Below are 26,868 nucleotides of genomic sequence, written 5' to 3'. Positions count from 1 at the left end.
AAGTGATAGATGGATGATTGATAGTGGATGTTCCAATTATATGACTGGTGATAAAGATAAATTTGAAGATATTGGTCCATACAATGGTGGATATGTTAAATTTGGTAATAATATCCTATTTTTTATAAAGGTAAAGATAATATTCAATTGATTGACAAGATAACATGTGACAATGTTTACTAGATTGAAGGACATTACTATAACTTTTTGAGTGTTTCACAGATGAAAAAATCATGTTATAGAGTTGAATTTAAAAATATAAAGGCCAAGATACATGATGGTGATGGTAAGCTAATTGGAACCAGTAATTAGAAAAGAGGTAACTTATTCTATCTAGACCTATCAACTAAGACATGTTTATTTACACAACAAGAAGATGTTTGGTTATGGAACAAAAGATTATGTCATGTGAACTTTGAAAATTTGGTGAAAATTAATAAGATGAAGAAAGTAAGATGGTTGCTTAAACTAAAGAAGCCTAACAATGCTATGTCATGAAAATAATATCAATTGGGGAAGATGACTAACTCTAGTTTTAAGAGAAAAACATATATTGCTAATGATATTTTGGTATTGGTTTATACTAACCTACGTGGACCCATTGGTGTTCAAAGTTACCATGGAGATCAATTCTTCATTATATTTTTGGATGACTATTCTAGAATGATGACTGTGATGTTTCTTAAAGCTAAATACGATGCTTTTCAACTAGAATTAAAAAATAAATAGGGAAGAGTCTAGAGTGTTTGAGACCTGACAAAGGTGGTGAATTCATTTCATATGAATTCAATACATTTGACAATGATAGAGGAATCAAAACCAACACCATGAACCCCTCCTCAAAATGAATAGCTAAAAGGTGAAATGGATCAATAATGGATTGTGCAAGAACATTAATGCTAGAGAAGAATATATCTCAAAAATATTGGAGAGAAGCAGTTAGTACTATTGCTTATTTCCTAAATAGAGTACAAGTCAAGAAAAGTACAAATGCTACACCTTTTGAACCATGTTATGGTTATTCTCCTAATGTTAAATATTTCAATACTTTGGTAGTAGATTCTATATACTGAAAGATAATAGGAATGGTAAGCTTTATGGAAAAAATGATGAAACAATATTACTAGGTTATACCACTAAACGAAAAGCTTATAAGTTTTTAAATTCTAACACTAACAAAGTTGTGGAATATGCAAATGTGAGAGTTGACAAATTTGTAGAAAGGGGAGACACTTCATGCAATGAAGAACCTAAAGAATATAGTAAATTCATCTATGTGGATGATGATGCTTCCAACACTCAAAATGAATAGACAATTCAAGCTTCAAGTTTCTATCAGACTTGAAACGATGGAATGCAAATTAAAATTATCAAGCAATAGAGAGTGATTGCCGAGAAATAGACTAAAGATGTCGAGTCTCAGATAGGAAATGCTAACCATCAATTAGAAAATGCCAAGCATGCACAACCTAAACCATAACCAAAGTAAGAAAGAGGAAATGAGCCTAACATTACTTTTCTAGATGAACCTAGAGAAGATTAGAGAGGGAAACTACCTATGCTAGCAAAATATTTGAGAAGACATCATAAACTTAAAAAAATCATTGGTGGTTTTGAATCAAGTGTTATGAAAAGAAGAAGACTCAAATATAATACATGCTTACTTTGTGAGTTTGAGCCCAAGTCAATAAAAGGATTCTTTAGACAATGAAGATTGGATCGAGGCAATGAATGAAGAAATTGACTAGATTGAGAAGAACAATACTTGGACCTTAGTGTCAAGACCAAAGAGCTGACACTTCATGTAATAAAGAAAATGAAGAATATATTAAATTCATTTATGTGGATGATGATTCTCCTAGCACTCAAACATAATAGACAAGTCAAGTTGCAAGTTCCCATCACATAGGAAATGATAGAATGCAAATGCAAAATTCTGAACAATGGATAGTGGGTGACTAAAAATAGACTGAATATGTTGAGTCTCATATAGGAAATGTCAACCATCAAATAGAATATGCCAAGCATATAGAACCTAAAATTGAAGCTGAGAAAGAAAGAGAAAATGAACTTAAGATTAAATTTCAAGATGAAATTGTAGAAGATTAGAGAAGGAAACTACTTGTGGTAACAAAATATGTGAGAAGACATCATAAACTTGAAAAAATCATTGGTGATGTTGAATCAGGTGTTATGAAAAGAAGATGATTCAAAGATAATACTTGCTTAATTTGTGAGTTTGGGCCCAAGTCAATAAAGGATGCTTAAGATAATGAAGATTACATCCAACCAATGAACAAAAAATTTGACCAAATTGAGAAGAACAATACTTGGACCTTAGTGCCAAGACCAAAAGACAAAAAATTAATTGGGACAAAGTGGTTTTGCATTAACAAACTCAATGAGAATGGAGAAGTAACAAGAAACAAAGAAAGATTGGTATGCAAGGGTTATTATCAAGAAATAGTTGATTATGGAGAAATGTTTCTTCCAGTGGCAAGACCTGAAGGGGTTAGAAGTCTACTTGCATACTCAGCCTACAAAAACTTCAAGGTATATGAAATGGATGTCAAATATGCATTTTTGAATGGTATACTAGAAGAAGTAGTATATAGTGAATAGTCTAAAGGATTTGTTGATACAAATGAGAAGAATATGGTATGTAAACTGAACAAATCCCTCTATGGATTAAAGCAATCCCTAAGATCTTGGTATGAAAGATTACACAACTACTTGCTGAAGATTGGTTTTGAAAGGACAAATGACCATAATAACCTATATTTGAAGAATGGTAAGAACACTAAAGTATTGTTATTTGAAATATTTGTTAATGATATTATATTTGGAGGAAGATAAGCTTTATGGAATTCATAAGTTGATCAAATGAATAAGGAATTTGATATGTCTATGTTTGGTGAAATCAAATTAGTTGTTGGACTATAAGTGTTTCAAATGAAGTTTTTTATTTTCATTGCACAATCTAAATATATCAAGGGGATACTAAAGACTTTTGGTATGGAAGATTCCATGCCAGTGAGTACACCTATGTCTACTAGACATAGGCTATATAAGACTGATGATTCTACTAATGTGAACCAAACCCTATACTGATCAATGATTTGAAAATTGAAATATGTTGTTCACAGTAAGCTAGATATTGCTTTTCCAATTGGGATAGTTGCTAGATTTTTAGAAAATCCTAATTAGAATCAGAGGATGGCATTGAAAAGGACAATGAGATATCTAAAAGGTACATCCAACTATGGATTATATTACAAAAGAAATAATATAAGCTTGAACTAAGGGTATTTACTAACTTAGACTGGGCAAGAAAAATTGATGACAAAGACAACATTGGTGAAGGTGATTTCTTTCTAGGAAAAGGATTGGTGTAGTGGACAAGAAAGATTTTTTTTTTTTTTGTTTTCCAATCTATAGCTGAAGCTAAGCATGTAGTAGTGGAAGTGAACTGATCAAATATTATGTGGGTCAAATAGTTATTGAAAGGTATGAAAGAAGAAATCATAGATCCAATAGTTATCTATTGTAATAATGCAAGTGCTATCGATATTTCAAAGAATCTAGTGATGTACACTAAGACAAAGCACATTGTTATCAAGTATCACTACTTGATGGAATTAGTTCAAGAAAAATAAGTGAAGCTAGAATATGTAAATACCAAGGAATAGATTGCTGACATATTCACAAAATCCTTACCTAAAGATTCTCATGAATATCTTAGACATAAACTAGGGGTGATCCCCCTAATCAAAGCTACTTAAGTAGACAAGGTTCATTGCATCACATAGACTAATCAAAATATACTACACAGTGATGCAATGCAGCTCTATGCTAGGAAGTCTCTAAGGTAGATAATTTAGTGTGGCATAATAGATCAGTCATAGATAGATGGAAAATATCAACCAAACATGCTAAATCTACATAATTCAAATGTATGACAACTTTGAAGCTGATACAAGTACACATCTTTGGCATTGTTGTCAAAGAGAGAGAGATTATAGAAAGAGGGAGTAATTACTCCTAAGAGAAATTTTAGAGAGAGAAATTCATAAAAATGGTATCAAACTATCAATAAAAAAATCTTTTGGATTGTATGGTAACTAAGATATTACTAGAATTAAGATGTTTGACATATTTGCATCAATGTCAAAGAGGAAGATTTCTTGAAACTTACAATTGAAACAATTGATGTCAAATCTATTGATGAAATATATTTCTACCTAATCTAAATGTCATATCTATTTGATTGATGAAGAGTATTGAAAAGTTTATCATGATGGTAATCATATAATTTAAATTTGGAGAGAAGACCAATTGAGATGTGTCCTGCTAGGGTTTTTATAATTTTTGTCTGAACTCTTTCTACCACATTTCTTGTCATTATGCATTTAGTATGGGAATTTCCTTTAGGATATAATAGCCTCGGCCCTCTCTAGCCCAACAGTTGCTACTAATGCTAGAATTGTTTCTGCATGCAAGAATGGCTCTGTTGAGAAAACACTTGCACAAATTTGTGCCCAAGGTATTTCATGGGGTAATTCCTCTCCCAACCTGGTTTTGAATATTTTTTCTTTTGAATCTACTTGTCAATGGCTAGAAACCTAAACCCTTATTGGGTATTTTGTGGGTCACACTCCATCTAAAAGCACACTACATGAATGGGTCACCCAGGCCTGGACCCCCCAAGGGATTCACCTTGAAGAGATTCAAATCCTTACAAAGGGATTTTTTTAAATTTTATTTTGGTAACTCCTCTTATGCTGAGAGCATTTTTAGCCATGGGTCATGGGCAATTGCCTCATCTCTACTTGTTTTTTAGATATAGTCTCAAGACTTTTGAATCTTGGATGACCAAAACCTTAAGGTTCCAGTTTGAATAGAGTTCCCTGGGCTCCCCATCCCTTTCTGGTCTTTTCTCCCAAAAATTACCCAAACCATGGGCAAAATGATATGTGTGGAACTAGAAAAAATTTGCAATGCCCACCCTTAATAGAGGGTTTATGTTGAGGTCGACCTCTCTAGGGACCTAAAAGAATCCATGGAAATTCAGATTGGTGCTACCATCTTTACCCAAAAGGTGATTTACCTAAATCTCCTAAATACTTACTTTCACTATCAATGTACGAGCCATAAGATAAAGGATTGTCCTCTTCATGAGTGCAATCGCTCTTCGGTCTAGGAAACCAAGTTGGCTCTAGTTGTTAAAAAAGATGAATGGACCATGATTATCAAGAAAGGAAAGGGCACTACTAATCCAAGCCCCATTTCTCAAGAACCCAACCATCCTAGCTCTAGTGTGGCTCCTCTTGTGTGTACGTCACCTAAGATTCCCATGATTGTGCTGCCACCTATTTTAAACTTTGCATCACAAGGGACAAAATAATTAGAGGTCCAAGCTACTTAGGTTCATGTGCCTCAAGCAGCTTCTATGATTTCCTCTCAATCTCTCTATCACTCTTGTAGCCTTGAAGGTTGGAATGTAGTTTCTATCACTGGGGATAAATGAAGAGCCGTCACTTTGTGTGACCCCTCATTTGAGTCCTCCACTTTCTCGCATAATAGCTTTTCCTTGCTTGGGGATGAGGAGAATATGCAAGCTAGTTTATAATGAATTTTATCTCATGGAATATGCAGGGGCTAACAAACCTCCCTAGAAAATATTATGTTCATGATACCAAGCGTAAGCTTGGCAATATTGATGTTTTGTGCTTGCAAGAAGTCAAAGTCTTTAGGTTTCTTCTCAACTAAGTTTGCCATGTTATATAGTTGGATGGTGTTAGATTTTCTTCTAAGCATGAAGCTAGTCAAGGTGGTGTAGTCACTCTCCTCTCCCCTTGGCTTTTTCCTTTTGTTGTTTCCCATGGTTTTGAACCTATGCAAAGAGTAGTTTGGATTTTGTTGTCTTTTCAAAATCATTATTTTTGAATTGTCAATGTCTATGCCCCTAATGATGTTGTTGAGTGCTCACACTTGTGGAGGTGGCTAGCTAATTATTTGTTTCCTACAACCTAGATATTCTATGAAGATTTCAATATGGTTGAGTTGGCTATTGATAAAGTGGGCCTTCCACCTTTTCAATGGTCAGTTAGAGAGTGAGAAGCCTAGTTTTACATGTAGAATAAGCTTAGTCCTTTTTTACCTTTTCTCACACAAGTCTACTACCTATCACTCCACTTCCTAATGTGACTCTTTTTGACCATTTTCCCATAAACTTCTCCATTAGCTAGCATTCCATCCCTCCATATAATTATAAAACTCAGTTTTACCTTAATACTTCCATTCTGTCACATCCACCCACTGCCTGTCATATTTTACAAACTTGGGCCCCATTCCACCTCTAGGTGGATTTAGTGGTGGAATGCTGCCATCACCCATACTATGAGGTTTCTTTGCATTTATGGGAGATAGTTGGTCATTTATCACAAGAGATCCTATGAGGCCACTCCTAAAGATCTTTGTATGGCCACTAAAGCTCTATCCATGAATCTATTTGACATGGACCTCCAAGTTTGGCATGTCAACCTCTGCCACCAAAAGCAAATTGCATACAATTATATTGCCCAAGGAGCTCAACTCAAAGCCCATCTACATTGGTTGGAGGTTGGAGATCAAGCTTCCAAAGAATTTTTTAATGCATTGAGGGCTCACCATTCTATAGTGAGGATCAAACACATTTGGTAGGGTCAACACTCCTATTATCCAAGCTTTCATTTGCCACTATGAATTTCTTTTCACAATATCAGGCGCTTTGAAAGCCCAGAATTAAGCCTTCCAAGCTTGCTTGGATGTCACTCCTAAAAGACTCACTCCAGAACAATATGCATTCTATGAGAAAAAGCTCACTTTAGCATACCTCAAGGAAGTTGTCTTCTCCATGGCAAACGATAAGGCCCCTAGTTGTGATGGTTTCCCTTGTGAATTTTACAAAGCCTTTTCGGAAGAGATTGGACTAGACCTACATAAGGTTTACCTTGAATCCTAAAATTTTTGCTCTTTACAAGATATTATTAATAAGGGAAATGTCAAATTCATACCTAAGGCAAGTGATCCTAAAGATATATGCAATTAGAGGCCCATCACCTTGTTGAATGTCTCTTACAAGATCATTGTGAAGGCTCTCTCTCTTTAAATTTGTCATCTTCTTCCTTAGATTATTCATCCTGAACAAACAGATTTGATCAAATCTCATTATATCCTAGACAATATAATTTTTGTGTGGGAAGAGATGGAATGGGCTTGGCATTCCAAGCAATAGGCCATATTTCTCAAGATTGATTTTTCCAAAGCTTATGATTGGATTGAGTGGCCTTTCATCCTTGTAATGCTTTAGGTGCTTGGGTTTGGCCCTACTTTTCTATAGTCAAGTATAGATTCTTTTTGGGGATGCATCTATTTGCATCTCCATTAATGGCCACTAGTCTCAAGCCTTTGGGTTTTATCATTCAATTTGACAAGGTTGCCCACTGGCGTCCTCTCTATATGTGTTGGCTATTGAAGTTTTTGAGTACTTTCTCACAAGTTCCATCTCAAAAGAGAGGTTCCATGGTATTTCCCTTCTAGACTCCCCTAATCAAATTTTGAATGGCCATTTTGTAGATGAATCTTTCCTCACTCTCATTGAGGAAGAAGAGAATGTTGCCTTTTCTTTGCAATGTCTTGACACCTTCTATCTTTCTTCAAGGTCTACTATTTAGTGGCACAAAACCTTGTATTATAGGTAGTCTTCCCTTGCCCTTCCTGTTTGGCTTGGGCAATATCAATGGAAATGGGTTTAGGATGGTGAAGTTTTCATTATCTGGGCATCCTTTTTTCTTTCCAAGCTTCTATTGTCAAGCTCTAGAATGTAGTTCTTGAAAGAATAGAGAAGAAGCTAGAGTATTGGATCACCAAACCTCTCTCCCTTGCATGAAAATTCTAGATTTGTTCCAAAGTGTTGACTGCCACCCATGTGTACTACTCCTCCTATTTGGCTCCTTCAAAGGCCTCTTATCTCAAACTTGGGTGCTTGTTATGAAACTTCTTTAGATGTTTCTCACCAGGGCTTTCATAGAGTTACCTAGAATTTTTGTTGTCTTCCCAAAGAGTCTAGTAGTTTAGGCTTGTTGTCTACCTAGAAGCAAGGTATTGCTCTTTGTGCCAAATGGATGATCTGAGCTCTTTCTAGCAATGAAACTTGGAAGATTTTTTAAGACATTGCATTTCTTTAGGCTTTCTGATTTATCAACAAGCTTGGAAGCGGATTGGTTTTCAGACCCTTCTTGTGACCACTAAACCTATCTAGATTTAGGGCACTTTTGTTTCCAAGAGTATTTGGAAAGATTGGGAAGTAATTAAGCCATGGCTTTGCTAGGTTGGTAATGGATTTAGAGATGGGCTCTCCATGAACCAACAAAATATTTGGTGGTCAACATTATTTGCTATCCAAGGTGTTCCCATGGCTAAAGTACATGGGGCTAGTGCTCTACATTTTTTTAAACATGGAATAAGAACTCCTAAAGATATTTCTCTAGAGTTACTATGAACTTACGATCATGGGAGGACATGAAATTGCAATTTTAGCTCACCCATCCAAATAGAAAGTCTTTTGATCTTCTAGTTTTTGTAATGCCTCCACATTTGTGACATAAAGTTGGCATTCAGTCCTCTTGCCATTGCTGGAAAGGCTAGAAATGGTAGCCAAACACCCTAATAACCAGCTATAAGCCTAGGTTGGGCTACTGATGGTTGGTTCCTCACTAGGCCATGGTTGAAGTTCTCAACCAATGATGGCATTTGCGATCTTCTCACTATACTTGGAGTCATAGGTTCTCCACTATGTGGAAAACCATTATTGAGCCTAAAATTGTACATTTCACTTAGTGTATTCTTTTCCAAGGCTTGCCTTTGGGCCCCCAACCATAGTACCTAGGTGTTCTTGACCCCCATTGCCCTTTCTATGATCAACCAAAGACTTTTTTGTACATTTTTTGGTTATGTAGAAGGGCTTAAGGTTATTGGCAATGGATCCATGATCTCTTTCACCCCTTGCACTCAGAACCTTTCTCTTGGCATATGGTTGTTTTGGGTGACAACCCTCGGATTCCCTTCAAGTACTCCAAGATATGGCATGCTTTTAGATTGGAGATCTTATTTACCATTTGGAAAGATCACAATGCAGTTATTTATGGTAACAACACACTTGAAATTAATGTTGCTATGTATGTTAGAGCATATATTTATAACAATGTCATGTTTTAGATTCAAGTACAAACAAATAAAGTGGCGCTAAAGATGGATCACCTATAGGAACTTTTGGCACATTGGGGAAATGCCCCCTATATGGTAGCTTGTTTCCAACTGAATTTAGCCTCTGATGACTGTAGCCCTCCTCATGGTCACCATTGAGGATATATCACTTCTTCTCACTGCTCCCACATGCCTCACTCTTAGCCACACCACTCTCCTAGCAGTGGTGGTTTTGGTCAATGCCGCTCTTTTGGAGGCTCTGGTGGTTAGCACCACTCTGCCTCACCTCCTTAGAGGTCTAGCCCAGGGTGGTCCCCAATGGCTCCTCCTACTACCAGTTGGCCCTCTACACACTCAAACCCCAAGTGGATGTTTCCTTAGTTGGACTTAGTCATTTCTCCTCCCAGGCCTAAAGGAGAAAAAGATGAAGATAATGTTGTTGTTGATGACTAATGGGATCCCCCTGAGCTATTTTCTCACACCACCCTTGAGTGTAGATCAAATGATAAGGATCCCTCTCCCTTGGCTGGCATCGCACTAGTAGCTTGAGGTTCTTTTGGTTTTTAGAAGTTCCTTTTTTTATGAATAGTTGATATCCGGCCTTAGGTCATTTGAACTCTTGGGGTGATCTTATTTCCCCAGGACCCTTTTTTTCTGAATATGTATATTTATTATACTTTTTAAATGTAAGGAAGGGACTATTTGTCAAAAAAAAGTTTCTCATGAGAATAGCACATTGGGGAAAGTTTGAGTTATGAAAAGGAAGTTACAATGGACATTCAATTAGATAGAATTTGATAAAGAAAATTGATTATTTATATCAAAAAGGATAAAAAAAGGTTGAGTAGAAGTATAAAATACAGTTAGTGTCAAGTAATGCTAGTGTCAACAAAGCTATAGTTAGTATTGAGAAAATATAGTGTTCACTGAGCATTAGCATCAACTGAGAAAGATAGTTGATGCTAAGCCAAGAAACTTTATAGTGACCAATTTTTTAGTGGTGATTCAGTGCCAAAATATAGGGATTTCCAAGTGACAATATAAGAATGAATTTGAGGAAATCATGAGATCAATCCAACTAAGCTAATTAATTGGGAGATGTAAACCACATTGAAGAAAATATTGATGAGTTAAATCATTAAATTCAAGGATAATATTAGGTAAATACCTAAAAAACAAATTCTAGAGAATTTTCTAGAAGAAGATCAAGAAGATGGATAGATACACTGAATCAAGTTGAATCTAACCATAAACCCTAAGATAGTGGATGCTGAAAATGGTAACAAAAATTGCCTATTTAAAGAGGTAAAGAGCTAAAAAATAGTGTGAATGAGAGCTAGGGAAGAGTACAAGTATGTATATGTTTGAAGCTTGTATGTGAAGAGAGGTGTAAAGAGAAAGGTTGATCATAAATTCACGAGTGTGAATGAATACAAAGCTAAAGGAGAAATCTTTCAGATATGATGTTTTTATTGATAAGTACATTAGAGCATAAGGCTTAAGAGTTGATGAGAAGAGTGGACCGATTGCTTAAATGACATACAAGAAAATCAAGATCAAAGATGTCAATGGATTGCTTATCAATAAACCAACATAAGTATTGAATAGAGATCTAAACCTACAAAAGTGAGTTATAGTCACATAAATCAAAACCTACTATTTTGTTTCTAGTTATTGTAAATAGTTTTTATTAAAATCCTTTTAAGAGAGGTTCAACTAATAGACTATGTAAATCCTTTAACTAGGTGATATTCTCCTAATAGTGTGATTAAATCCTCTAACCAGGTCACATTTGACAGTGTGTTTTGTAACCTTTAACAAGGTTGGCTCCTAATAGAGCTCACTTCAAAAGACTAAAAAATAGTAACATGTTGTTGGTGGTATTGCCCAAATTGGGTTTCCACCTAAAAATCCTAGTATCAAAACTATGATGAATTGTATTTATATTTATATTTATTAATGTTTTCATTACACAATGAAAGTTTTGTTTGTGAAAGTTTTATGCTATATAATGAGCAATGGTAGGATAAGTATAACAATGAAGTGTTTATTATTTTATTGTTCAAGTTGTACATTTTAACCTTAAGTAATTAATTTCCTCCCCCCCCTCCCCCCTTCCCCAATTTATTCTAAACATTTCTAACACAAGGAGATATATGACCTTTCAATTTTATAATTGCTATATTAACCTTCTTATTACCAAGAGTACCTTCGTACTCAATATACTTTTCCATTTTAGAGATCCAATTGAATACCAAATTTGTCTCAAGTTTTCCATCTTGGCAAGAAACCTCAATAGTAGGTCTAGCATTTTCTCTAGACAAAAATCTCATAAGCCTTTCTTCATCTTTTTGAACTTCAAGCTTAGGATTACGGTTAGGTACTGCCTCTTCCTCATCACTAATAGCTTCAATATGTACTCTTCTCTAGATATCTCCACAACTCCAAGTCTAGTTGCAATCTTCCTCAACATATCCATTATAACATTGTCAACATTTCCTCTACCACGAACCATCTTGACAATATTTTCTTCAAGATCGTAACCTTCTGCAAGTTATATGTCATAATTTAGATATTCCACCCTACAAACAATCCAATAAGATTCCCCATAATCCAATCCATAAGAAAGAAAGAACTTGGATACCAACTAATATAGGGAGAGAGAAAACTTAATTATAATTGGCTCAACTTAAGCTTACGAACAACCCTATTCAAAGTTACACATAGAAGAAACACACACAAAACCATGTACATAAGGTGAGATTACAAACTTTTAGTTAAGTTTAATTAATAAGAAAAAAATTTAAACATAAGGCTTCTTAATTGGCAATCACACTATTGTAATAATTAGAAGAAGTCTTTCAACATGCTAGACTATGAAGCCATCTAGGTTTTGGCCATATACAATGAAATTAAAAAATTAGAATCCAAGTTCACATCTATCTCATTATCTCTCATCATCTCCTTGTCTCATCTTCTATCCCTAACCAAGCTTCTTATGTAGCCAACTAAGTTTCAAGTTAGCTAGTCAAGCATTTAATTACATTATAGGTCCAACCTAGGAAGAGTAAATCAAAACTAGTGCTAAAAAGAACATAAGGCATTACGCAATTAAAGACAAATGCAAAATTTTCCTAGGAGTTGGCTCTAACTTCACAACACATCATGTTAACACAAAAAACCATGCCAAATGAAACAACACACCTTTCTGGAAGCAAATATGCCAAAAAAGATACCATAAAGAATGGTTCACAACTCAAGAAGTACAAATTATTAACGCTTGTGATATAAAGAGTATGATCAAGGATAGGTCATCTTCAACATGTTAACTATGTATAACATGACACCAACAACAGAAATAGCTACCTCACAAATAATAGACTAGTACAGAAAACAAGATATATGTTTTTGGTTGATTGAAGATTTCTCAAAGCCTAGATGCTCCAACATCAGTTAAGTATGTATTTTTTAAAGTGCAATAATGAATGAAGGTTGATTGGGTTGTAATATTGTAATTGTAAAGTTATAAAGGAAAGTATGGGACTATGAAGTTTATTGTAATGAATGTATGATGTGATATGTGAATTTTGATGTGTGATAAGATTAATATGAAATGAGACAAAGCTTTATGTTTTGCATCAAAGGAAATATTAGATATTGAAGATATCAATAGCTATGAAAAAAGAGGTTTTTGTATCTATCTCTTTTTATTAAGGAACTATATTGTATATTGCATGTTTGGGAAATGGGCTCATCTTGCATACATTTTTTATTTGTATATAACAACTTCTAATACAAAATGTAATAGAATCCTATACAAATGTAATAGAATACTATAGAAATGTAATAGAATCTTAACAAGGTCAATATCTTTATCCAAATGCTTTTGAGTAGTGAATCATTTTGTGGGTACCATCGCCATTGGGGTTTTCCCTTGCCCATAGTTTCCCAAGTTAACAAAATATGGTGTTATAAGTTCTCTTATTGCATGGCTATGCTTATTATTCATCACAATTAGTTTTCTTTCATGTGCAAGTTATAAGGTTGTTAATAATATCTAGTTTTGGGTTAAAGTTTGTAAAATACATATTCAAACCCGCCCCACCCTCCCCCCCTAGTATTTCTTATTTCTAACAATTTCTATCAGAGAATAGTTACTTAGAAGAGGCTGAACATCTTGAGTAAGATCCCTATGGATATAGAAAATTTACATAAGAACTTAGAAGAAGCTCTCAAGTAGATTGATATTCTGACTGATAAAAGAGATTCTTTGAGAGAAAGATATAAAGATACTAAAGACTACATTAGGAAATTGAAAGACAAGATTGATAATCTCAAGTCCAAAAAGGAGCCTATTTATCAAATCAAGGATACTGATGAATTTTTAAGATTGAAGAAAGAAAATGAGATACTAGAGCATGAACTAAAGATTACTAATATGAAATCGAGTCTAAAGAAAGATGATAGTAAAGTTGAATCATATCTTAGATCTAGAAATGAAAGTTTGACATCTAGCCTTATAAAAGTTACATCTAAATTTCCCTCTACCAAGTTGCAGTATGAAAAACTTGAGAAGTAGAATACTATTGTGAAAGGAGAGCTAACCCAAACTAAGCAACAACTAGATAAGTTATATTCTAGTAGTGAAAATATTGATGAAAAAATGTATTTTTAAAGAACTTATTATGATGACTAATCTTGGATATTTTATTGGAGAAAAATTAGCCAAGAAATTTGAAGCTATGAAGGAACTAAGTCTTGAAATTTATCAACCTATGCAAGAAAAAGAAGATCTGAACAAGATTGAGTGAAATCAATCTGTTGATGCACCTAAGTAGATTGAACAAGTCAAGCAAGTTGAACAAGTTGATGAAAAAATAGAAATAAGGGAAAATTGAGTCACCTAAAGAAGTGAGATATGAATTCAAAGATATATGTTATGCATGTAATTAATTTTGTCATATGAAAAGGGATTGTACATGTTAATTTCTTAAACCATTTACCAATTTTTATTAGTATAATTGTCATGGTATTAGTCATAGAATAGTGAATTGTAAGAAACCTAAGTTTGATAGAAATAATAGCAATAGTATTATTTGTATAGGTATTTACCCTACATGAAGAAGATCTGGAGAAGGAAACAATGGAGTAAGGAAAAACATTGTGTGTTATAAGTATAACAACTTTGGTTATGTAGCTAGAAATTGTAGAGAACCTATAAACTAGCCTAGACCTAGATTTGGAAATAATGCACCAGTATGCTAGTTGTGTAAAAAAATTTATAATATATAGAGATTTTGTAGAATGGATATGAGGAACATCAACAAGAATCCAAACTTCAAAAGAAATATGAACATGGATGTCAGAAGAACAAATAGCAACAATGACAATCAAAAAGAAAGCTTAAAGGAACATGTAGAAGAATTCAAAGAGGGATTTGGCATGGCTAAAGATTCATCCATCTAACATGTGGTGTTAGAAGAAAAATCATTTACTAAATGTAAATTAAAATCAATAGTTGTATTTGATTCATCCTATTCGAATTAAGTACTTTATATAAGAAATTTAGCATAAAAAAGGTGAAAGTAATGAAAGAGAGAGAGTTAAGGTTTACAAAGCTTGTATGAGGTAAAATATGATTTATTGAATTCATGGTTAAGATTTCAAATAATTTAGAGATTTTATGTGAGTGCACAAAAGAAATTGAGTTCCTTGGTAATCAAAAATAGCTGTTTGGTGATTATGTACTTGTGCAATTAATGCATTAATGAATTGAAAATAATTTAAGGATCAAAATTTATTCATATACTACCATTTTATTGTGCAAGAGTTGAAGAAGTACTTGGAGTGAATTTAGGTTGAATTTGAAATTTTTTTCAAGTACGAACAAAAGAAACCCTAGTTTCACAAAATTGAGCTATTTATCAAAATTTGAAAGTTTTATTTATGAATTTGAGTTCATAATTTGTGGTAGACATGGATAGGAGTTTGATACAAAATGTAGAGGATGAGGCTAAACCTAAGGTGAAGGTTTATCTTATCCAACCCTTGTAGGAATACCCTAGGGAAGCACTTTGGGTTATTCCAAATGAAGTTCTATATTTGTAAAATGTAGGAAGTTACCTTAAAAGTAAGTTTGATATAGTAGGTGAGGGAAGTATATCAAAGAAGTTTTATCATGTTTATAACTAAAAAATGAGCTTTAAAACTGGTTAGGAGTTCACCTTGAACAAATTGACATAATTAAGTTATTATTTTTACATGACTTTGACAATGAGAATTGGGCACAAGTTATATTAAGCACGATTCATGATGGGCTATTCTAGTTAGGAGACAATATAGTAGATATGTAAGCTAACCTAATTAATGAAGTAACTAGCTTGTGTTATGAAGGATCAATTCTAGTCAATGCAAAGAATGTGAAGAAACTTGTATTAGAAAACACCAAGTCGAAGTACAATGGGAGAGGAATTGTGATAAGAAAATAGAGCATTGTGATGTGAGATTTATATGTAGGATTATGACATCTAAAATATGTACTAGTTCTAGAGAGGATGACATGGTAGAAGGTTTAATACATGTAGTCTATAAGATATGTATAGAAACAATAAAGAGAAACATGTGCAAAATCTTGAGAGTGCAATTGATAGAGAACTTGGAAAGAATTAAGAAAGTAAAGAACATTAAATTTAGATTTAGATCATTGATTAATTACATGAAAATATATTTGATTAAGATATTTTCATTCATATATGTGACTTAATTGCTTAAAAATGATAAGTCCACAATTGAGAAGATAACTAATGTGGATATAAGACATCCAATTGATAAGATTGATAGCATCCTAGATCGTATTGTGAAGACATTCCAAGGAGAAATTAAAAAAAGGTACAAGATCCCACCTTCAGCTATGAGGAAATTCAAGGATGATATATGCTTTATGGTTGATACTAATTTTACTTACATATAATTAGTTGAACTGAGAATGATATGCGTAGAACCAATTGGTTATGAGATTACTGAAGAGAAAGTTAAGGGGTATGTGGAAATAATTCTAAAATTGGTTAAGAGATGATGAGTTCAATGGGTTTGGAACCTATGAGGAAATTATGCAAGAAACTAATCAAGCTCAACTTGAGAAATCGTCAAAGAAAAAGGTAAAGGATACAGTGAGAAAAATCATGGAGGAAGATAAAATGACTCCTAAAGAGATGACAACAATAAGACACAAAATTATCGAAAATAAGTAGAGTGGTTAGGAAGGAATCATGTATGTGGTACACTTATAGCAATAAGACCATTAGAAGGTATAACTATTGCAAAACCTACAGAAGTAACATCAGCAATACCCTATGCCACATTTTTTCATGTACAACCTATTGTTGTACTACTAGTGCAAAAGGAGAAAAGTGAAGAGGAGGTATAATAAGAGTCCAAAAGGTAACCCCACCGAAAAATAGGAGATATACTAGACTAATAGAGGTGAAACAAGAATCACACTAGACACAACCCAAGAAGAGAACAAAGAGGAAAGCTAGTAGAACAACAAACATAAGAAAAACTTTATAGATGATTGAAGCACATGAATCAGATGAAGAGGAATTAGAAGAAATAGAGGAAAAATCAATTGAATAAGTAGAGATAGAAGTGAAGAAACCTTCTGGAAGAAAATCATGGAATCCAAAGGTTGAGAATTTGAATGTTCAAATTATCAAGAACAATAATTTTGCACAATTGAATAAGTTTTATGATTGTTATAATAAAATGGATAAATTGTAGTTAGATATTGTTGTATGTAGGCATATGATTCTAACAAATATGAGATTTGAAGACATTCAAAAGGACATACCAAAGGATTTATATCATATATTAATTAATATAAGAAGAAGAGTAGAAAATGAAGACAAAAGTATTAGAGAAAATATGAGTAGGGAATTATGCAAAGTTAACATTGATGATGACATGAAGAAAATAATGAAGGGTATTGAGCCCTTTCTAAGATAGAAAAGAAGAGAAATTATGTTAATGGTCAGTATTTATGAATAGGTGAGCAAGGAAACTAAGAAATATATTGTAAAATTTATAACCTCCACATCATGCCAAGAATAGGGAGTAGCAGCAGCAATAGTAGCAATATCAAAATCAACTCCGCAAGTCTCTATTATTATTGATAACATGAAAGTGGACAATAAAAGGATCACTTTAGACACTACAGAGGGTCCATTCAAGATTATGACACTAATGTTGACAATTTGGTCACTAATGGAAAAATTAGAGAACTTGAAGCAATAATGGAAGAAGTTAAAGCTCCCTTAGTCAAGATTACAAATGTTGAGAATAGAACCAGAAAAATAAATGATGACATCAGGATTTTAGAGATATAGAATGAGATTAAGTTGAAAATATTTTCATTTCCAAGGGAATAACTTGCATTGAAGATTAGTCTAGTACAAAGAAAAAAAGAAGAATGCTTGGTAGCAAAGACATCTTATGATAAGTTTACCTACACATATTTGGATATAGTAGAGATAGCATCTTATGCTCTATGTGTAATTTTGAGTGTAGAAAATGTAGTAAAAAACAAATGGGACATGGAGTTCACCATGTTAAAGATGAACTTTGGTAACTACATTGCACAAATTTCTAGCCAGCACCAACCATGAATCTATATCAGTGAAGTTTGATTTGTACATATGTTTTTTTTGACATCATTGCCATTGATGTCAAAGGGGAAGAGATAAGAAAATTTGTATAAATGTATATATCTGTAAAGGAGAAATAAGGTATATGCTAGGGGAGTAATGTAATAGCTAGAACTATACTCAAAGTGGGGGTTATAATGTAGTTAGGAGGTATAAGTAAATATGGTCAAAATGTAATGATCCACAAAGTTTTGAAATTTTGTAAATTTTGATTAGGCCAATTTTACAAAGTTTTGTAATTATAGGTTCTAGGGATTTAGCCAATTTTCTGACATGTTTCCATTAATGCTAAAGGGGAACATTCTTGTAAATTTGGCTGAGGTTTATATTGAATTTTTTCATTTATGAAAATATTTCTTCAGTATGAAGATGGCAGAGTATGAAGAATGAATTGTGACATTCATACTTAGAAAATTTTCTAAGTATCACTCACTTTATCTGGCATAAAAGATAGAGTTTTGGTTGGTGATCTTCATAGAAGTTATATTGGAACATGTACACTTAATTAAAGATAGTAAAAACTATAACGATGGCATATGTGAGAGCATAGGATGATATAGAAAGTATGTATAGAGTTATGAGTAGATTACTAGTTATGATAGTATACAGGCAGAACAAAGCATAACAGAGAAATGGGTATTTTGGGTTCAAGAATTATATTCTTTACAACATAATTAATTAACTAATTGGGCACAACATCCTAGATGTTAACTCTAGTTCAGAAAAATTTACTAATGTATTTTGTAGAGTGTAATAATGCATAAAGGTCAATTAAGCAATAATATTATAATTGTAAAGGTATAAATGAAAGTTTGACAATGCAAAGTTTAGTATAATGAATGTATGATGCAATATGTGAATTCTAATGTATGATCAGAGGGATGAAAATTGAGACAAATTTTTTTTTGATCAGCAAAGCTAATATCAAATATTGAAGATATACGCAACAATGTATAAGAGGTTGTTGTATATATCTCTTTGTATTAAGGAACTATATTGTATATTGCATGTTTGGGAAGTGGGCTTATCTATCATATATTTTTTATTTTTGTATGATAAATCCTAACATGTTTGAGGCTTATAACAAGACCTAAGTCCTCTAACAAGGACCAAGACACTATACAGATGTAATAGACTCCTAATAGGGTCAATATCTTTAACTAGATACATTTTATTAGTGGATCATTTTATGGGCACCATCCTGACTGGGGTTTTCACTTGGCTAGGGTTTCCCTATTTAAATTTTTTTTGGTGTTATGAGTTCTCTTATTACATGGTTATGTCTACTATTTAGCATAATTAGTTTACTTTCATATGCATGTTATAAGGTTGTTAATAATATCCATTTTTAGGCTAAAGTTTATAAAATAATTACTCAAACACCCACCCCCACCCCCCCACCAAGTATTTCCTATTTCTAACAAGATGTAGTGACCCAAAACTACACCCTTCTACATCATCATGAAGTACTTCTTACTCTTGAGTGGAAAATTATGATCCTCACCTTTGTAATGTTTTTTCCAAATTATGCTTTGCATCATCAAATGTTGCACCATAAACAATAGAGTCATCCATGTAAATTTGCATGCAATCGTATGAAATTCCTAATAAAATACTAATCACATACATTTGGAAGGCTGTAGAAGCATTACGAAGACCAAAATGTCTAATTGTATTCATTGAAATGCTCAAGGAAAGAGAAATAATTTTTCTCTAATAAATTATCTAGGACTTGATCAATAAGGGGTAGTGGAAAATGGGCTTTCTTACTTGTTGAGTTAATCTCCATGTAATCTACAAACAATCTCCACTTTTCCAATTTTTTAGGTACAATAACTAGTGGAGAAACCCATAAGTTGTCTAAAATTGGGTAGATAAACTACCATTTAATACTTTTTTCAACTCCTCTTTAACTATTTATCATAGGTCATAATTAATTCTCCTTTGGAGTTCTCTAACAAGATTGAGCTCACTATTGATGAATATTTAATGTGTGTATAGCTTTGGATTTAACTCCTTCATCTCATTGTGATCCCTCACATGTGCCATAAATGTAGTATCCTTAATTAGGATGATAACTAGGAACATATATTTCTCTACATATATTCCTCTACTCAAGGACATTAAACTTGAAATGGGTTTGCACTATATATATGCACTAACCACCTATTTCAAACATGACTTCTACTTTAAAACTACTATGTCAAATATGAAATTACTAGAAATAACCTACTACTAAAATCTATTGCACAAAATGAAAATTATCTCTAGTTTTTAGTACATGAACAACTTTGTCCCTAGTGACTATAGGAATACTTGACAACTCTGTAATTTTTCCATCTACAAGAATAATAATGTTGGAGTTCTAGGAAAAGAAATAAAAACTAATCTAATTACAAGAAATTGAAAAGATATACAACTCCTTAAGTGTGACCCCTTAGATAGCACCTTAAGAACACAATAAATTAAGATTTAAACTCCATCAATAGCTTTATTGAACTAATTTTGAAGATTATATAGCTCTCACTTCCTACTTGCAACTAAAATGAATATAAAAATAAACTATTGATCCTATCATTCTTTTGAAGAAGAACATGGCTATTTATTCCAATCTAGAACTTAATAACTATATGACCATCTCTAAATAAATGGGAATTATCTATTACATTTTCTACCTTTACAATGAAGAAATAGACATGAGGGAAAAGTGAGTCAAGACAATTTGAAAAATTTAATGGATCACTATTCTAGATTTGTGTCATCAAGACTCATTCCTTAGATTCATGAAATGCTCCCCTAGATGGTAGATGAGTTCCCAAATATCTTCTCATTTCTAACTACTAATTTTCTCTTCTTTGAATCATTATGTTATGCCCTACATATACATCCATTTTTTTGTGAGAAAATTTTTAATTCCCATCATTTTTCTTTCCAGTCTTGCCTTGTGAGGGGTAAGTTCCTTTGATTTTTTTACTTTTTTTTGTTCTTCAGGATTCTATATTCCTTGTTCAAGATATGGATCCCTTTAGTGAGGAAAAAGGAAGTAAGGTTGCTGGCCCTAAGGAAAGATCTTGGTCTTCTCAAAAGGTTACTCTCGGATCAAGTGGGAATTTTTTCTCATGCATCTTCAATGATTGGGGGAAACCTCTATGGTCTTAATATTGGACATATGGAAATTATCATTAATTAAATCCAAGTAAAATTTAAACTAATATGATCAAGATGATATTTAAGGCACCTAAAGGGGTTAATTGTCACTTTTTCAATAATTGTTACTTTGAAAGTCAAGTTGTTACCTAGGTTGTCACCCTACCTCAAAGTAATTTTTGTTATGCAACTTTGTGAAGTGGCCTTTAGTTCTTAATTCATATCTAGTTTGTGTGAAAGTTAGGGTGGATTTTGGCACCACAATGTCCTTCATTTTCATCTCCCAAGTTGGTATTCCAGTTCAGCCCTTGTCACTTCTCTTTCATGTTTTTCAAGTCATGGTTGCTTGGCTTATTTTTCTTTTTTAGGTTCTTCTTCCCTATTTCCTCCTTCCTTTGTGTTTTTCTACATCTTCCTATGCCACAATTTTCTCTGTCTTTAGTTTTTTGTCATGTGGGCAGAGTCACTTTGGATCCACCCCTAGTGTGTCATTAGATTAGTTTTGTGGCTCATTAGTCTGATGGTCTTAATAGTATGAAATGTGGGTTCTTGTAAAAGGAAATTATGTTTCATGGTGGAAAGTTTATCTCACTCAAGGGAGGAAAAATTAGTCTCTTTCTCAGTGTCTTTGGTCTGATGGTACAAATTCCTTTCTCCTAGTTTTCTGAGCATTGACTCTACTAGAGAATGGTCTCTACCATCTGGGAACTCTCTAGTGTCTTGTTCTAATATTGGTTTCGGTGTGAGGTAGGATCTCATTGGTCAAGTATTTCCTTACTTAGCTAGGGAAGTTATAGGTACACCTTTGTAGCTTCTTGGGTGGTATTTTTTTTGGCTTTTAAAGATTAAATGTATAGACAAAGTGTCATTATTACATGCACATGCATGACATCAACAATGGTAGAATGAGTAGTGTCTTTCTTAGAATTGCATTAGTGGATCTATGACATTATGAGTGGTAGTAAATAATAGTTTTATGCTCCTGTTATTAGCCTAGGTACAACATTCTTCCTCAAGCAAAGTGTCTTACATCATTTATGATGTAGTTGTTGGTATTTCAAAATTTAAATGATTGTCACATCAAAATTACTTAGCATTAAATAATCATGTGTCATGCCAAGTAGATTTAAATAGTGGTCATGTTAATTATGTAAGGATAACTCAAAATTATGACCCATGTTATTAGAATTTTGGTCTAAGTAGCATACTTCTTAGGTCTTTAACGTAAGAAAAAAGTATGATAACTTTGGTCCTTGAAAATTGTGTGTATATTTAACATTTATGAAATTGTAGGTTCTGAAGATTTAGGGATTATTTGCCTTGTTACCAATGAGATAATGTTTTTATGTTCCCAAGGTATTTCTTTCAGTTACCTTTTTTTTTTTATTAGTTGAAATACTTCTTCAAGATTTTGGGTTTCACCTATTCTCCCTAGATGGCACATTTGTCCTTTTACAAGGATGGGAGGGAAGAGAACATCCAAAATGCCAAAAAAATTAAAGCTTGACAAATTCTAAGTTGTTTAAAAGAAGGATCATAATACTAATGAATGTATTGTCTCCATAGGTATTGATGTGTAGTGGCTTTGGAGGACTAGAGAAATTATTTAGGTGTCATGATTGTAGAAAACTAGGTGAAAATTCCAAAAAAGGGAAACAACCTAATAAAAAGGGTATCTCTAGATGAAGATGAGAAGGTGATTTCCTATTAGGTCTAGGCTTGTTATATCTCGAGATCCAAACCATGAAAGGATCAGTTATCAACACAAGAGGTGAGGATTTCCAAGAATAGAAGCCCTAGAAGCAATGATTTATCAAAGGAAGAGGCACTTGCACAATTGGAACTCCATGAAGGCAAACCTGAGATGCCTATTTTCTTTAGTTTACGAGGCCCCCTCTTCCACTTCTAACCCCTTGGTGTTATGAGATGGGAGGGTGTGTTGGCAATATGATTAGTTAGATTCCTTGATAGTTGGCATTTATGGAAACATACATTCAACATTTCATTTATGCATCTAGAGATAGAAAATTGTCTAAGTATTAGATAGTTTCTAGTAGCACAAAGTACAGATCTTAAGAGTGCAAACAATGTGCAAAGAGTTAGCTTATGCATAGTTGAGGAAAGGTTTGTGGCATTATCATGATGATGTGTACCAATGTGCATGTGTGTATGGATAGTATGGTGCAAGTTATACTAACGTTAACAGTGCAGACATTTAACACTACATAATAAAGCATAGCAAGTAAATAGAGTTGTATGGCTTTAGGAATTATTTTGGTTACAAAATAATTACTAAGTTATGTTGAGCCAGCTATGGGGGAATTATTTCATAATTTATTTTATATTATGTCAAGCATGTGAAGACATGAAGACAAACAATAATTGTTCTACCAACTCCTAATAGGGTTGAGGCTCCTAATTAGGCCTAGTCCTCTAACAAGAACTCAAAACACTATATGTACTTCATAGACTCCTAACAATGTCAATATCCTTAACAAGATCCTATTGTTTAGTGAAACATCTAGTGGGTATCATCCTGACTAAGGCTTTCCGTTGGCCAAGGTCTCCCTAGTTAACAAATAATGGTATTATGAGTTATCTATGTGCATGGTTATATTTACTATTCAGCATTGTTGGTTTACTTTCATGTGAAAGTTATAAAGTAATTAACAATATTCAATCGTGGGAAAAGGCTTGTCAAATACTGATTCACAACACCCCCACCGCGCCACCCCCCCACCCCCCCCCCCCTCCTTCGCCCCCCCAAAATATTATCTATTTCTAGCAATTGGTATCAGAGCCTAGTTTCTTTGAAGAGGCTTAACTAATTAAGTAAGTTCACAATGAATGTGGAACAATTGAAAAAGAATTTTGAGGAGGCCCTTGAATATATTGAACTTCTTACTAAAGAGAGAGATAACTTGAAAGATAGATACAAAGATGAAAAAGTTTGCATTGGTAAATTGAAAGATGAAATTGATGATCTTAAATTATACAAAGAACCTTTTGTGAAGATTATTATTAATGATGATATAGAAAATCTCTAGAAAGAGAATAAGATCTTGAAACATGAGTTGAAAATTTTTGAACTAAAGTTGAGTCGTAAGACTAGTGGCAATAAGAGTGAACCTAATCTAGAATCTAAGAATGCAGACCTTATGTCCCAGTTAAGTCAATTGAGATCCAAATTAGATACTATTAAGAAAGAGCATGAAAAGTTGGAAAAATATAGTATCATTGTGAAAGGAGAGATTACACAAGCTAAAAAATAGTTAGAGAAACTTTACACAAGTTTAGAGAAAATTGATGATCAGATATTTCATCAAAGACCTTATGATAACACATGCCTTAGATATCTTCTTGGAGAGAAATCAGCAAAGAAAGATGAGATTAGGATAGAACTAGATTCTATAACAAAAATCCCTAAAGAAAATTTCAATTGGTTTGATGAAGTTGATAGAATTAAATTGACAGAGAAATTTGATGAACCTAAGAAGGATGATTTATCTAAAGAGGTAAGACATAAATTTAGAGGTAGATGCTATATATGTAATGAAGTTGGACATATGGAGAAAGATTGCACAAGTAAGTCTTTTAAACCAATTACTAATTTCTATTGTTATAATTTTCATGATTAGGGAAATAAGGTAGTAGAATGTAAGAAACCTAAGTTTATTCATGACAATAAGAATAGTAGAATGTTTAAGAATTATAACCCTATAGGTAATCGAAGAAATAAATAAAGTAGTAGAATGTAAGAAACCTAAGTTTATTCATGACAATAAGAATAGTAGAATTTTTAAGAATTCTAACCCTATAGGTAATGGAAGAAATAGATATTAGAGTAGATCTAACGATGGAGAGAAACCCAATGGTGAGAAAAAGTATTTTGTCTCTTACAAATGTAACAATCCTGGACACATAGCAAGAAATTATAGAGCACCTAAAAATCAAAATGGAAACAATCAAAGGATAAATGCACCTATATGTTAGTTACACAAATAAATTTGGACACACAACAAGATTCTATAGAATGGACAAAAGGAACTTCAATAGGAACCCTAATCACATAAGGAACAATGATATAAATGATAGAAGGAATGAAAATGGAAGTAACAAGAGTCAGAAGGAAGTAATCAAAGAACATGTTGAGGAATTTAAAGAGGCATTTGTGAAGGATTATAACCCAGATAATTCACATACAATATTGGAAGAGAAATTCTTTAATGAACCTGATGAAAAGTTAACGTTGCAGATTGTTTGTGGATCAACCTAGCTAGATTAAGCTATTACAAAAGTAGCAGAGCATCAATTGCCAGAACTAACATTAGATAGTGAGTTGGAGATTGTGCAGTTAACAAAAGGTAAAAGACATAGAGAGAAAGTTATGGTTCAGTGCACAAGTCTTGATATGATCACAGTAAGCCAGATTTGTAAGAAAAAAGTTACTAGTAGATAGAGATAGTATTATGAGTTTTTGTTAGATACACATTTATTGTGTAGTCCATTTTGAAATGATTTAAGAATCATGAGCAAGATTTTATGTACCACTTGTTCATGCAAAGTGTCTTAAGAGAATTGAAGAGTGATTTGATAGAAATATCAGTGTACAGTAAAGTTCATAAAGCTAAAAGTTGTAGGAGCCCTAAAATCATGAATTTGAGGTATTTTATAGAGTATTGAATCTAGTTTATTGTAGTATTTACATTTTTTGAGCAATGGCTAGTCAAATAGTGCATGATGTTAGTGACAGACCAAGGTATGAATTCAAGAAACACCCATTTATTTCTTTATTAAATGATCCTATAGGTGCATTTTTCAAGTTCCAAAAAATGTGTTATACATAAAGGAAATAAGGAGTTATCTACATTGAAAAATTGAGAGCATAGGAGATGAGGAGATTCAAAAAGATTTAGGAAAGATGTGCAACAATGACTTATGCCTAAAGTCTAAGTATGTGTACATTGAAGATTTGAATTTGGTAAATTATATGTTCCACATGGACTTTGATAATCATGAGTGGAACCGAATTACTTTGAACAAAATACATCATGCTATATTCTAGTTGGGTGATGCATAGATTTTTATTGACAATGACCTAATTCACAAGGTCACAGTTTTAAGAAATGAGGGTTATAATCCTGTCAAAGAAAGAAATGTCTAGATATTGGTGGAGACAAACCTAAAAACCAAGTTTGATGGAAGGAATATGAAGATTGATCCTATTTAGGATAAAGGAGTCAAAAATTTTACTAAGATCTTAGGGTACAAGTTGAACCATGGATCAAGGTTTAACTCTATACTAGCTAGATTTCTAGATGTAGCATATGTGATTATTTTTGAAAGGAGGAAAGAGAATTTGTGTAACATTATCATATTGCAACTATTGGATAATATTGTAAAGATAAAGAAAATAAGGAGAATAGTGTTTAGATTTGAGTCCCTATTAACTCATTGGTTCTTCTATGTTACTTTTTTTTTTTTTTTTTTAATGGGTAAACGCTTTGACCTGGAGCTATGAACCAGTGAGGCCACAAAAAAGGGACCTCATCCCCACGAGATTTGAACTTTGATGGCAAGGATAACAACACAACAACTTAACCATCACAACATGCCACTATTGGCGAAAGGGTTTGTGGTAAACCTAGTGTGACTCGAATCGGAGTTGATGCGTAGCACCGAGATCATTAGCCTAACACTATGCCTCATGACTCGCCCTCACACCAACTCGGCTACTCACTCACCCTTGGTTCTTCTATGTTACAAGAAAGCT

Source organism: Cupressus sempervirens, chromosome 10, assembly GCF_028749045.1.
Source record: "Cupressus sempervirens isolate cs-2001-9-10 chromosome 10, ASM2874904v1, whole genome shotgun sequence".
Lineage (NCBI taxonomy): Eukaryota > Viridiplantae > Streptophyta > Pinopsida > Cupressales > Cupressaceae > Cupressus > Cupressus sempervirens.
The sequence above is the reverse complement of the archived record's forward strand: the minus strand, read 5'-3'. Positions refer to the sequence as shown.